Source organism: Pseudochaenichthys georgianus, unplaced genomic scaffold, assembly GCF_902827115.2.
Source record: "Pseudochaenichthys georgianus unplaced genomic scaffold, fPseGeo1.2 scaffold_723_arrow_ctg1, whole genome shotgun sequence".
Taxonomy (NCBI): Eukaryota; Metazoa; Chordata; class Actinopteri; order Perciformes; family Channichthyidae; genus Pseudochaenichthys; species Pseudochaenichthys georgianus.
The window spans coordinates 40,245-53,805 of NW_027263276.1; the positions used below are offsets into that span (position 1 = coordinate 40,245).

The 13,561-nt window shown below is 47.9% G+C and overlaps 1 long non-coding RNA gene across 2 annotated transcripts; it reads right to left on the reverse strand.

Annotated features, from left to right (window-relative positions):
* Positions 1-2,673: 2,673 nt before the first annotated feature.
* Positions 2,674-9,909, reverse strand: LOC139433616 (uncharacterized). Of its 2 annotated transcripts, XR_011643030.1 has the most exons (5): positions 9,819-9,909; positions 5,091-5,116; positions 4,868-4,907; positions 2,943-2,991; positions 2,680-2,731 (listed from the first exon to the last, which is right to left on the reverse strand). It is a non-coding gene; the product is annotated as an uncharacterized lncRNA (long non-coding RNA). The 2 variants fall into 2 exon arrangements; XR_011643029.1 differs by having other exon boundaries at positions 2,674-2,991.
* Positions 9,910-13,561: the final 3,652 nt, after the last annotated feature.

Below are 13,561 nucleotides of genomic sequence, written 5' to 3' on the forward strand. Positions count from 1 at the left end.
CGATATGACACGGAGTGTTGCACACCGAAACCTACTGATTTCAACACTACTGTATAGACGAGAGATATTATCATGGCTGAATATTAAATGAAGGTACAGTTTATTTGAATACGTTTGTTTACAGACGTGGGTAGCATGACAACAACCGGAACTACCAGAAATGAAACCAGCCGTGAAGTCTTTCCTGTCTGGAGTATTGATCACAGCTCAAACCCATATTAAATGAAAAGCCATGAAAGAGATAAGGAGGAGAAAAGGCGTGTTTAGTTATATGTGCAATGTCTGAGTCCTCTGTTATGCTCAACAACGAACAACGAACACAGCATAACAGCTGCAGAGCTGCAGAGCGGGGAGTCACAGGCGATGTGGCTGAGCTTCGTGCGCGTTCTGGAAAGAGAGAGGAGCTGCTACGGGAGTCCCTGAAAGCAAAACAAATCTGCGGAGTCTAGAAATGTTTTAAAATAGATTTTTCAGTTCAGCCGTTTCACAAAGCGTAGGAAAGTAAAAATGCAAATTAATCGTGAAAACCGAAGACATCGCCCAGCACTACTTGCAACGATTACGAAACATGTTTTTCATTTGAATTATGCTCAAAGTTCAGCGTAATCAACGGTCAAACACTGCTCACACATTACTCCAATAAATTGATGTTTTCAAAGTAAATGGATAATCGTTTTTAATAATCGTGATATCAATTATTGACCCAAATATATCGAGATTATGATTCGACATAATCGAGCAGCCCTAGTTCAAATTAAACCTACTGGAGAGGCTCCAGATTATCAGTGACCTCACCTCCTGGCCAGCAGACGGAGGATCGACAGAAGCTCCACACCTGAAGGAGAAACAAGAGATCAACAAAACATTCGGTCTAAAGACGTGAATTATTTCTCTGCGCTGGAGGTTCAGTTCGTCACAGCGTCACCATCGTGGTGTCTGATGGGTAAACGGCATGTTTGTAGAACTCATCACTTCTCCGGCTGCGAGAGTCGCCTTCGCTCGTCTAGAACATTCATTTAGAAGTCCTGCATTATTGATGAGCTCACCTGCTGACCAGGTGCTCTCCTCAGGACCGCAGCACGACTTCTGCAGCATCTGAGGGACAAACAGGGCGTGGGTTAATATCCACTCAAAACATTTATTGACCCGATTTCTGTTTGCAAGCTGGAGGTTCAGTTCGTCAGCGCGTCACCATCTTGTGTCTGATGGCATGTTAGTAGAACTCATCACTTCTCCAGCTGCAGCTCAACTTAAGGGCCCGTGTCATGCTTCTCCGGTTATTCCCCGTCCCCTTGTGTTCTGCATGTAAACGGCGGTGTGCAGAGTCTAACCCTCCGAGTCCACCCTGTAGCGAGTACAACTCCAACACAGAGAATACCTCCCCAAAACGCCTCATTGGAGATTTCTCAGTTTACTTCCTGGGCGTGGCTACCAGGGATACCCAGTAGCCACGCCCAGAGCTATGACCAGGCTGACTCGCCCAATCCACAGACTTCCTCTCTCTCTCAGTGCAGGCAGCTCTGCTGATCTCCCTGGCTGCAGGCTGATAGCAGACAGTTGGGATCGCGGCGAAATTCTCTGCGTTTATCAACCTGTCACGATACCAACATTTTGGTTTCGATACCGATACCGAGTCAAGAATTGCGATTCCGATTCTTTTTCTTAAAAAAAAAGGGAAACAGTCTTAAATATACACCTCCGTTTAGCCTATGAAAAAAAACTAATAGAAAACGAAGGCTAAAGCTAACGTTAGCAGAAAGTGATGCTAGTTTGCTAGCTAGCTAGCTCAACGATAATATTGCGACAGAAACACTTTTCAGTGCACATCACGCTCTGCCGCTCCGACAGGGAGCTCTGAACACCTGAACGGCCCGTTCACAGACTTCTGGCGTCTTTTCTGTCAACAAGCCGAGGCGCAGCGGCAGTTGCACTCCCACTTGCAGCCATGCTTCTCGTTTTCTCACATGCTCTGGCAGCTAGCGCGTGCACGAGAGAGGGGAGGGGCTTAGAGCGTGCTTGAGAGGGAGGGACTGCAGGCACGGCTGCAGGGAGTGGAAGCAGAGCGCTGAACACACGGCTCTTATTAAAACGGCGCTTTTTCACGGAGTACTTTTCCCCGTCATTCTTAAAGTACCGATACTAATGAAACGGAGGAATCGTACCGTTTTTAACGGCAGGGTATCGCGGTACCTTTCAAGTATCGGTACACACCGTGCAACACTAATATCAAGCCACACTTATTGTTTTCACTTCGGCTGAGACGTCGTGTGCTCAGGATGAGTTTGGCTGTGTCTCGCTAAACAAGGAAACCACACCTCCACGGAGCTCAGCGCGATTCACAACGTCCCGACCAATCAGAGCACACTGTGCTCACGGGGGGGGGGGGGCTGGAGCTCCAACGAGCCGCTGAGGCAAAGAGTGAGATGCAGTGAATACACGTAGTTCACAGAGGCGCTGTGAGAGACCAATGGGTTTGAAACATTGCACGATATAGATCTATTCTATCGACCTCAGCACTGGAACTATGACCAGTGGAGATGGCCGGGACCTCTAAGAATCAAGTACGCGTGGCTTGCACAAGTTAATGCCATTTAAATAACCAGGGTTGGAAACGCTCTCCTTAAAACAGCAAGCCAAGTTTACATCCAATTAAAACCTACTGGAGAGGCTCCAGATTATCAGTGACCTCACCTCCTGGCCAGCAGACGGAGGATCGACAGAAGCTCCACACCTGAAGGAGAAACAAGAGATCAACAAAACATTCGGTCTAAAGACGTGAATTATTTCTCTGCGCTGGAGGTTCAGTTCGTCACAGCGTCACCATCGTGGTGTCTGATGGGTAAACGGCATGTTTGTAGAACTCATCACTTCTCCGGCTGCGAGAGTCGCCTTCGCTCGTCTAGAACATTCATTTAGAAGTCCTGCATTATTGATGAGCTCACCTGCTGACCAGGTGCTCTCCTCAGGACCGCAGCACGACTTCTGCAGCATCTGAGGGACAAACAGGGCGTGGGTTAATATCCACTCAAAACATTTATTGACCCGATTTCTGTTTGCAAGCTGGAGGTTCAGTTCGTCAGCGCGTCACCATCTTGTGTCTGATGGCATGTTAGTAGAACTCATCACTTCTCCAGCTGCTAGAGCTCAACTTAAGAATCAAGTACGTTTGGCTTGCATAAGTTAATGCTATTTAAATAACCAGGGTAGGAAGTTCAGTTCAAATTAGGGCTGCTCAATTAATCATATTTTAATCGCAATTACGGCTTGCAACTAGGGCTGGGCGATTTGGCCTAAACATAAAATCTCGATTTTTGTTTCTAACTAACGGACAACTTTCGATTTAAACCTCGATTTTTTTTCTGGTTTTTTCAGTTTTTCTCTAAACAATCCAGACCAAGGCAAAATGTAAATACATATTTTCTTTATTAACACAATAAAGATAAATGAGATTACCAAGTAGTCTAGGCCTATGTGAACCAATCAGTTGTTCAAGAATAAAAATAAATAAAAACAGCACCACGGCACTTGGCTGTCATTAATGTGCAAAGATTTTTTTAAATCAAACTGAAAAAAGAATCTCTTGTAGGCCATCCCTGAAAAAACTTATACAACAAATAATGAAATGAATAATAAAAAAATACCCTCAAACAAAATAACATCCCTCTAACTTTCTGGGAAGTTGTCTTTCCACAGACCTTACACAGAACAGCTGTTTGTTCTATGTATGACCGCTTCCATACGACTGAAGTAGCACCTTCTTTAGGAATGAGTTCTTCATCTGTGTTCGTGGACATTTTTATGGTACGTCTGTCGGTGAAGCGGTGAGTGTGATTGCAGTAGGCTATGTGACTACCCGATCTGCAGCTCTGCACATGCGCAGTGTTATAAATTAAATCAATGTTTTGATGGCATAAAGCACCTTAAACACACCGTCAGTTTAAATGCTGTTTTATACTGAAAAACCAGAAGTTCTCGTGCGCAGTTGTTAAGCTTTTATTCTGAAAATCCTTCATCTCCGGTTAGCATTTAGCATGTGGCTAATATACCATTTCCTATAGAGGTGAATTTAGCAGCGATATGACACGGAGTGTTGCACACCGAAACCTACTGATTTCAACACTACTGTATAGACGAGAGATATTATCATGGCTGAATATTAAATGAAGGTACAGTTTATTTGAATACGTTTGTTTACAGACGTGGGTAGCATGACAACAACCGGAACTACCAGAAATGAAACCAGCCGTGAAGTCTTTCCTGTCTGGAGTATTGATCACAGCTCAAACCCATATTAAATGAAAAGCCATGAAAGAGATAAGGAGGAGAAAAGGCGTGTTTAGTTATATGTGCAATGTCTGAGTCCTCTGTTATGCTCAACAACGAACAACGAACACAGCATAACAGCTGCAGAGCTGCAGAGCGGGGAGTCACAGGCGATGTGGCTGAGCTTCGTGCGCGTTCTGGAAAGAGAGAGGAGCTGCTACGGAGTCCCTGAAAGCAAAACAAATCTGCGGAGTCTAGAAATGTTTTAAAATAGATTTTTCAGTTCAGCCGTTTCACAAAGCGTAGGAAAGTAAAAATGCAAATTAATCGTGAAAACCGAAGACATCGCCCAGCACTACTTGCAACGATTACGAAACATGTTTTTCATTTGAATTATGCTCAAAGTTCAGCGTAATCAACGGTCAAACACTGCTCACACATTACTCCAATAAATTGATGTTTTCAAAGTAAATGGATAATCGTTTTTAATAATCGTGATATCAATTATTGACCCAAATATATCGAGATTATGATTCGACATAATCGAGCAGCCCTAGTTCAAATTAAACCTACTGGAGAGGCTCCAGATTATCAGTGACCTCACCTCCTGGCCAGCAGACGGAGGATCGACAGAAGCTCCACACCTGAAGGAGAAACAAGAGATCAACAAAACATTCGGTCTAAAGACGTGAATTATTTCTCTGCGCTGGAGGTTCAGTTCGTCACAGCGTCACCATCGTGGTGTCTGATGGGTAAACGGCATGTTTGTAGAACTCATCACTTCTCCGGCTGCAGCGCAATTAAAGTGTCAAATACTTCAGACTCACCAATCAGCCGCGCATCATCTGCACGCCTGCAGAGAAAAGACAGATTCACAGTTAATACATGTGGCGTTAGCAATCTCTCCCAGTGACTCGTGCCTGCGGCATAATGGGACCGACGGAGAAAGATCTGCCCTTCAGGAATATAGAATATGGATCGACCCGGTCCGAAATGCGTCAGTAACTTTCCAGAGCGCCTTCATAACGACTCGGGAGCGACGTATTGATCTGCGGCCGCATGAATAATCTGTAGTTTAGAAGCAGCCGATATGATGGATCACTGGAGGGGTCAGAGGTCACAGTGAAACACAGCCTGGCAGCATGCAGGTTCAACAGCAGGTCACGACCTCTAACATGACCTCTGATTCACGGAGGACGCCTCTATCTTTAGACCTGTCTGAGGGATGATTTATGTTCTGCAGGGACCGCAGAGAGTCCACGAGATGGAGCTTCAAATACCGATCATTCGTTAAGCAAGACTTCGGATATCTTCAATGTGATATTCCATTCCTCACATACCAAGAAGATAATACTTTATTGATCCCAAAGCCGCATAGAAAGACATGGCATCGTGCAACAACAATTAAGATTAGAAATAAACATGTTGAATTGACAAATGAACAACAAGATATGAAGCAAGGCAGGGCTCGGCGTTAAGGGCTGCCCGATGGCGGGGCATCTCGTGTGCAGCTCGGGCCATGGAGCCTCACCTGCCGGGCAGGCTATCATGCCCGCCTCATGCCGCTCGCGGGTCAGTGACGAGCGACCCGCCAGTGAAACTAAACGCATCTGTAGCTCGTTACGGTCGCTTGAGAGGTCAAGTGTTTTGTCCGCTGCAGCTGATCTCTCTCTCGTCAGATCAGACTCGCGTTTCTGTCCATATCGATCAGAGCTAGTTCTAGCTAATGATGGACTACCTGCTTATTAAAAGACAACTAAACAATAAGTGTCGCTATGCAACCGGGCGAGGCCACAAAGTATAGCGCAGCATTATGCATGTGTTTACATGCCCACCGGAACCCCGAGGCATTACCAACAGATCAACGCACAATCAACCCATCAGGACATCTCTCTCTCCACCTGTGAGACATTAGAATGGACTCTTCTGGTCTGTCACACACTCTTCTTGTCTGTCTCTCACTCTTCTTGTCTGTCTCTCACTCTTCTTGTCTGTCTCTCACTCTTCTGGTCTGTCTCACACTCTTCTGGTCTGTCTCACACTCTTCTGGTCTGTCTCACACTCTTCTTGTCTGTCTCACACTCTTCTGGTCTGTCTCTCACTCTTCTGGTCTGTCTCTCACTCTTCTTGTCTGTCTCTCACTCTTCTTGTCTGTCTCTCACTCTTCTTGTCTGTCTCTCACTCTTCTTGTCTGTCTCTCACTCTTCTTGTTGTCTCTCACTCTTCTGGTCTGTCTCTCACTCTTCTGGTCTGTCTCTCACTCTTCTGGTCTGTCTCACACTCTTCTGGTCTGTCTCACACTCTTCTGGTCTGTCTCTCACTCTTCTGGTCTGTCTCTCACTCTTCTGGTCTGTCTCACACTCTTCTGGTCTGTCTCACACTCTTCTGGTCTGTCTCTCACTCTTCTTGTCTGTCTCTCACTCTTCTTGTCTGTCTCTCACTCTTCTGGTCTGTCTCTCACTCTTCTGGTCTGTCTCTCACTCTTCTGGTCTGTCTCTCACTCTTCTGGTCTGTCTCACACTCTTCTGGTCTGTCTCACACTCTTCTGGTCTGTCTCACACTCTTCTGGTCTGTCTCACACTCTTCTGGTCTGTCTCACACTCTTCTGGTCTGTCTCACACTCTTCTTGTCTGTCTCTCACTCTTCTGGTCTGTCTCTCACTCTTCTGGTCTGTCTCTCACTCTTCTGGTCTGTCTCTCACTCTTCTGGTCTGTCTCTCACTCTTCTGGTCTGTCTCTCACTCTTCTGGTCTGTCTCTCACTCTTCTGGTCTGTCTCACACTCTTCTGGTCTGTCTCACACTCTTCTTGTCTGTCTCACACTCTTCTTGTCTGTCTCACACTCTTCTTGTCTGTCTCTCACTCTTCTGGTCTGTCTCTCACTCTTCTGGTCTGTCTCTCACTCTTCTTGTCTGTCTCTCACTCTTCTTGTCTGTCTCTCACTCTTCTTGTCTGTCTCTCACTCTTCTTGTCTGTCTCTCACTCTTCTGGTCTGTCTCTCACTCTTCTGGTCTGTCTCACACTCTTCTGGTCTGTCTCACACTCTTCTGGTCTGTCTCACACTCTTCTGGTCTGTCTCACACTCTTCTTGTCTGTCTCACACTCTTCTTGTCTGTCTCACACTCTTCTTGTCTGTCTCTCACTCTTCTGGTCTGTCTCACACTCTTCTGGTCTGTCTCACACTCTTCTGGTCTGTCTCACACTCTTCTTGTCTGTCTCACACTCTTCTTGTCTGTCTCTCACTCTTCTGGTCTGTCTCACACTCTTCTGGTCTGTCTCACACTCTTCTGGTCTGTCTCTCACTCTTCTGGTCTGTCTCTCACTCTTCTGGTCTGTCTCACACTCTTCTTGTCTGTCACATAAGTGGCACAACTAAAGCGGTATTGCGCTAAAGGGAAATTATTTTGACCGAAGAGATTTAGATTTGCCGGCTAACGGGAACTCTGACGTCGCCACGTTGTGTGCTTGGCGGATGCGCTCGGCTCCTCTCGACTGCTGCTCGCTCAGCGTCCGGATGAGGAGGCATTCGCTCACCAGCTCACAGCGGATAACATTACAAACATTTTTAACAGTGTAAATAATGTTTGTTTGGGCAGTTATAATGAATGTAATGTTTTCTACTTGAAAGCGTCTTGACCAACTACTTAAGTGTTTCTCATAGCGATGCAGGCATGCAGCGAGCAAACACTAACAAACAAGTGCAATCATTTCAAACCTTTATTTATCCAGATTGGTCCCATTGAGATCATAGATCTCTTTTTCAATGAAGAATAAAATTGAACAATATAATATTGTGGTGTTAGGGTGTCTTATAATTCAGTCGAGAGAACCAGACAGCATCTCAGACCTGCACCATCTCATGTTCTAGGGAGGCCCCCAAACCCTTCGTGAGTCATTTCGTCCCCGCGCATTGCTCAGGGCCATCTCTGTTGGGCTCAGGGCCATCTCTGTTGGGCTCAGGGCCATCTCTGTTGGGCTCAGGGCCATCTCTGTTGGGCTCAGGGCCATCTCTGTTGGGCTCAGGGCCATCTCTGTTGGGCTCAGGGCCATCTCTATTGGGCTCAGGGCCATCTCTGTTGGGCTCAGGGCCATCTCTGTTGGGCTCAGGGCCATCTCTGTTGGGCTCAGGGCCATCTCTGTTGGGCTCAGGGCCATCTCTGTTGGGCTCAGGGCCATCTCTGTTGGGCTCAGGGCCATTTCTGTTGGGCTCAGGGCCATCTCTATTGGGCTCAGGGCCATCTCTATTGGGCTCAGGGCCATCTCTATTGGGCTCAGGGCCATCTCTATTGGGCTCAGGGCCATCTCTATTGGGCTCAGGGCCATCTCTGTTGGGCTCAGGGCCATCTCTGTTGGGCTCAGGGCCATCTCTGTTGGGCTCAGGGCCATCTCTATTGGGCTCAGGGCCATCTCTATTGGGCTCAGGGCCATCTGCAGACCAGCTTAGACGGCCCACAGGCCCATCTCCCAACATCCTCAATGTCATGCACTGCAAGGTATTATATTTACATAATGTGAGATGGAATAACTTGCTTTATATTTGTAATTCAACATGTATACTTTCTACTTTTTTGTTGATGCAATTTATTTTCTATTTGAGATGTTTACTGTCTGCATGACCTCTGACTGAGGACGCCTCTATCTTTAGACCTGTCTGCGGGATGATGTATGGTTTCTGCAGGGGCCAGACTCCAGATCTGCTCGGGGACTTGAACCTGCGGCCCTACAGCTCGCAGCCCACTGACTGAGCCACTGCCCGACAGCTACCCGGTTTCAAAGAAAAACCATGTCCCAGTCAAACATGTAATCATCACTTTCAATGACATGGTAATTAAAAAGGCTATACAACTTTATTTACATTTTGTATTTGATTGAAATTACTATTAAGATTGAAGGTAATGAGACTGGTCTGTCCGCGAGGTTTAAAACTGCTGGACAGTAACTAGTGCATTTAGTACACATTTAAAAAAGGTAGTTGTAGCTTCCTTATTTGATTTGTTATGTATTAAACATGTCAGAAATGGCACTTCACTGCCTTCCATGCAGATTAATATAGAATCACATGCTAATCCCGGACAGTCTTTAAAGTTAACAGCCTCGCCTTCACAGCTGTAATTATAAACCCTATAACACATTGCTCTGAAAGCTGTCGCTCTGCATGAGGACTGCCTCGAACAGTTAAAGCGCTTTATGATGACCTGCAGTTTAGCATCTTCTGCATGCTCTGCGGTGTGCGTCAGGTGAGTCTGTGCAGGAGGCAGCTAGTGTGCTGTGCTGCACGTGTCACGGTGCTGCACGTGTCACGGTGCTGTGCTGCACGTGCCACGGTGCTCTGCTGCAGAAACATATCAATAACAACCTCGCAAAGTTAAACACAAGCTACCGGATGATATCAAAGCGTTACCCCCTAGTCCTGCAGCCTCCTGTTGAGCTGAATCGCCCACGTGGCGGAGCTAGCTGCGAGCTAACGAGCTAACGCGCATCAAAAACCACGTGGTTCTAAATCCCCGACATGCAAACATCAGCTCAGTGAAAACACGAGCCCTCTCTCTGCTCCTACCTTCATCCTGCAGAGCACACGGTGCAGCTTCTCTGTGAGCGGCACGAGCTGCGTTCTGCTCGTGGCTGTTCATTCAGGAAAGAGAACTACATCCGGGTCCTTACGCGTTAAATACGCCTCGCACATGCGCACTGGGTATCAGGGAAAGAAAGTACTTACGTAAAAGTGCTAACTGTAAAATAACTTTCGAACAACTATAAATGAACAAAATATACTTAAATAACAGAGTTAGAGTTTTAATTAACTGCAATCAACCTTTTTGACTTATTTATGATTATATTCTGTATTAATAATCCCAATAAAGGTATTAGAGTATAGTGAGGGGAAAGAGATGTATAAAGTGTAAAGTAGATAATGAAATACTCAAGTGAGGAATGTATACTTGCTCCTGTGGGTATTGTCCACAGTTTCTGACCATTGCATGTATGATGTGCAATGTGTGTATATGTAAAGCGCGTTGAGTCATTGATAATGCGCTATAATAAATGTAAGGAATTATTATTATTATTATTATAATTATTATTATTATACCGTCAGCAGCTTCATCGTTGAGCTCTCATATGAACGGCAGAATAATTCATTTAAACACCAGGTTTGGAGGAAACATTTACCCAGCACTTCAGGACCCAATGTTAAAGTTTTAATCTACCATTTATTAATATTTATATATTATCACACACATGTTATTTCTGAGTGTAAGCACATCATCATCCTGTCCTTTAGTTGGCCTTATAGGGAACAGAAGAGCTCAAATGTCCTCATGACAGTTCAATCAGCAGAGACGGTTTTGATGGAAGAACACGTTTATTGCCAGGAATACACAAATTAATGTTCTGGAGTTTGGGCGATTCGGCCCCGTGTGCAGGAGTTCCGTTCGGGAGGGGAGAACCGATCCGATGAAACCCCCCGGGTAGCTTGACCCTGGTGGATGGGTGGGGTCGGTCTGAAGGGGAGGGGCTTAGCTTGGTGGTGGTGAATGGATGGGTGGGGTCGGTCTGAAGGGGAGGGGCTTAGCTTGGTGGTGGTGAATGGATGGGTGGGGTCGGTCTGAAGGGGAGGGGCTTAGCTTGACCCTGGTGGTGGTGAATGGATGGGTGGGGTCGGTCTGAAGGGGAGGGGCTTAGCTTGACCCTGGTGGTGGTGAATAGATAGCCAGAGGAAAGGACACTGAGCCAGAGGAAAGGACACTGAGCCAGAGGAAAGGACACTGAGCCTGAGGAAAGGACACTGAGCCTGAGGAAAGGACACTGAGCCTGAGGAAAGGACACTGAGCCGGAGGAAAGGACACTGAGCCAGAGGAAAGGACACTGAGCCAGAGGAAAGGACACTGAGCCTGAGGAAAGGACACTGAGCCAGAGGAAAGGACACTGAGCCAGAGGAAAGGACACTGAGCCTGAGGAAAGGACACTGAGCCGGAGGAAAGGACACTGAGCCAGAGGAAAGGACACTGAGCCAGAGGAAAGGACACTGAGCCTGAGGAAAGGACACTGAGCCTGAGGAAAGGACACTGAGCCTAAGGAAAGGACACTGAGCCTAAGGAAAGGACACTGAGCCTGAGGAAAGGACACTGAGCCGGAGGAAAGGACACTGAGCCGGAGGAAAGGACACTGAGGAAAGGACACTGAGCCTGAGGAAAGGACACTGAGCCTAAGGAAAGGACACTGAGCCGGAGGAAAGGACACTGAGCCGGAGGAAAGGACACTGAGGAAAGGACACTGAGCCAGAGGAAAGGACACTGAGCCAGAGGAAAGGACACTGAGCCTGAGGAAAGGACACTGAGCCTGAGGAAAGGACACTGAGCCGGAGGAAAGGACACTGAGCCAGAGGAAAGGACACTGAGCCTGAGGAAAGGACACTGAGCCTGAGGAAAGGACACTGAGCCGGAGGAAAGGACACTGAGCCAGAGGAAAGGACACTGAGCCAGAGAAAAGGACACTGAGCCTGAGGAAAGGACACTGAGCCGGAGGAAAGGACACTGAGCCGGAGGAAAGGACACTGAGGAAAGGACACTGAGCCTGAGGAAAGGACACTGAGCCTAAGGAAAGGACACTGAGCCTAAGGAAAGGACACTGAGCCTGAGGAAAGGACACTGAGCCAGAGGAAAGGACACTGAGGAAAGGACACTGAGCCTGAGGAAAGGACACTGAGCCAGAGGAAAGGACACTGAGCCTGAGGAAAGGACACTGAGCCTGAGGAAAGGACACTGAGCCGGAGGAAAGGACACTGAGCCAGAGGAAAGGACACTGAGCCTGAGGAAAGGACACTGAGCCGGAGGAAAGGACACTGAGCCGGAGGAAAGGACACTGAGCCAGAGGAAAGGACACTGAGCCAGAGGAAAGGACACTGAGCCAGAGGAAAGGACACTGAGCCAGAGGAAAGGACACTGAGCCTGAGGAAAGGACACTGAGCCAGAGGAAAGGACACTGAGCCAGAGGAAAGGACACTGAGCCTGAGGAAAGGACACTGAGCCGGAGGAAAGGACACTGAGCCAGAGGAAAGGACACTGAGCCAGAGGAAAGGACACTGAGCCTGAGGAAAGGACACTGAGCTGAGGAAAGGACACTGAGCCTAAGGAAGGACACTGAGCCTAAGGAAAGGACACTGAGCCTGAGGAAAGGACACTGAGCCGGAGGAAAGGACACTGAGCCGGAGGAAAGGACACTGAGGAAAGGACACTGAGCCTGAGGAAAGGACACTGAGCCTAAGGAAAGGACACTGAGCCGGAGGAAAGGACACTGAGCCGGAGGAAAGGACACATGAGGAAAGGACACTGAGCCAGAGGAAAGGACACTGAGCCAGAGGAAAGGACACTGAGCCTGAGGAAAGGACACTGAGCCTGAGGAAAGGACACTGAGCCGGAGGAAAGGACACTGAGCCAGAGGAAAGGACACTGAGCCTGAGGAAAGGACACTGAGCCTGAGGAAAGGACACTGAGCCGGAGGAAAGGACACTGAGCCAGAGGAAAGGACACTGAGCCAGAGAAAAGGACACTGAGCCTGAGGAAAGGACACTGAGCCGGAGGAAAGGACACTGAGCCGGAGGAAAGGACACTGAGGAAAGGGACACTGAGCCTGAGGAAAGGACACTGAGCCTAAGGAAAGGACACTGAGCCTAAGGAAAGGACACTGAGCCTGAGGAAAGGACACTGAGCCAGAGGAAAGGACACTGAGGAAAGGACACTGAGCCTGAGGAAAGGACACTGAGCCTAAGGAAAGGACACTGAGCCTAAGGAAAGGACACTGAGCCTGAGGAAAGGACACTGAGCCGGAGGAAAGGACACTGAGCCGGAGGAAAGGACACTGAGGAAAGGACACTGAGCCTGAGGAAAGGACACTGAGCCTAGGAAAGGACACTGAGCCGGAGGAAAGGACACTGAGCCGGAGGAAAGGACACTGAGGAAAGGACACTGAGCCAGAGGAAAGGACCACTGAGCCAGAGGAAAGGACACTGAGCCTGAGGAAAGGACACTGAGCCTGAGGAAAGGACACTGAGCCGGAGGAAAGGACACTGAGCCAGAGGAAAGGACACTGAGCCTGAGGAAAGGACACTGAGCCTGAGGAAAGGACACTGAGCCGGAGGAAAGGACACTGAGCCAGAGGAAAGGACACTGAGCCAGAGGAAAAGGACACTGAGCCTGAGGAAAGGACACTGAGCCGGAGGAAAGGACACTGAGCCGGAGGAAAGGACACTGAGGAAAGGACACTGAGCCTGAGGAAGGACACTGAGCCTAAGGAAAGGACCCT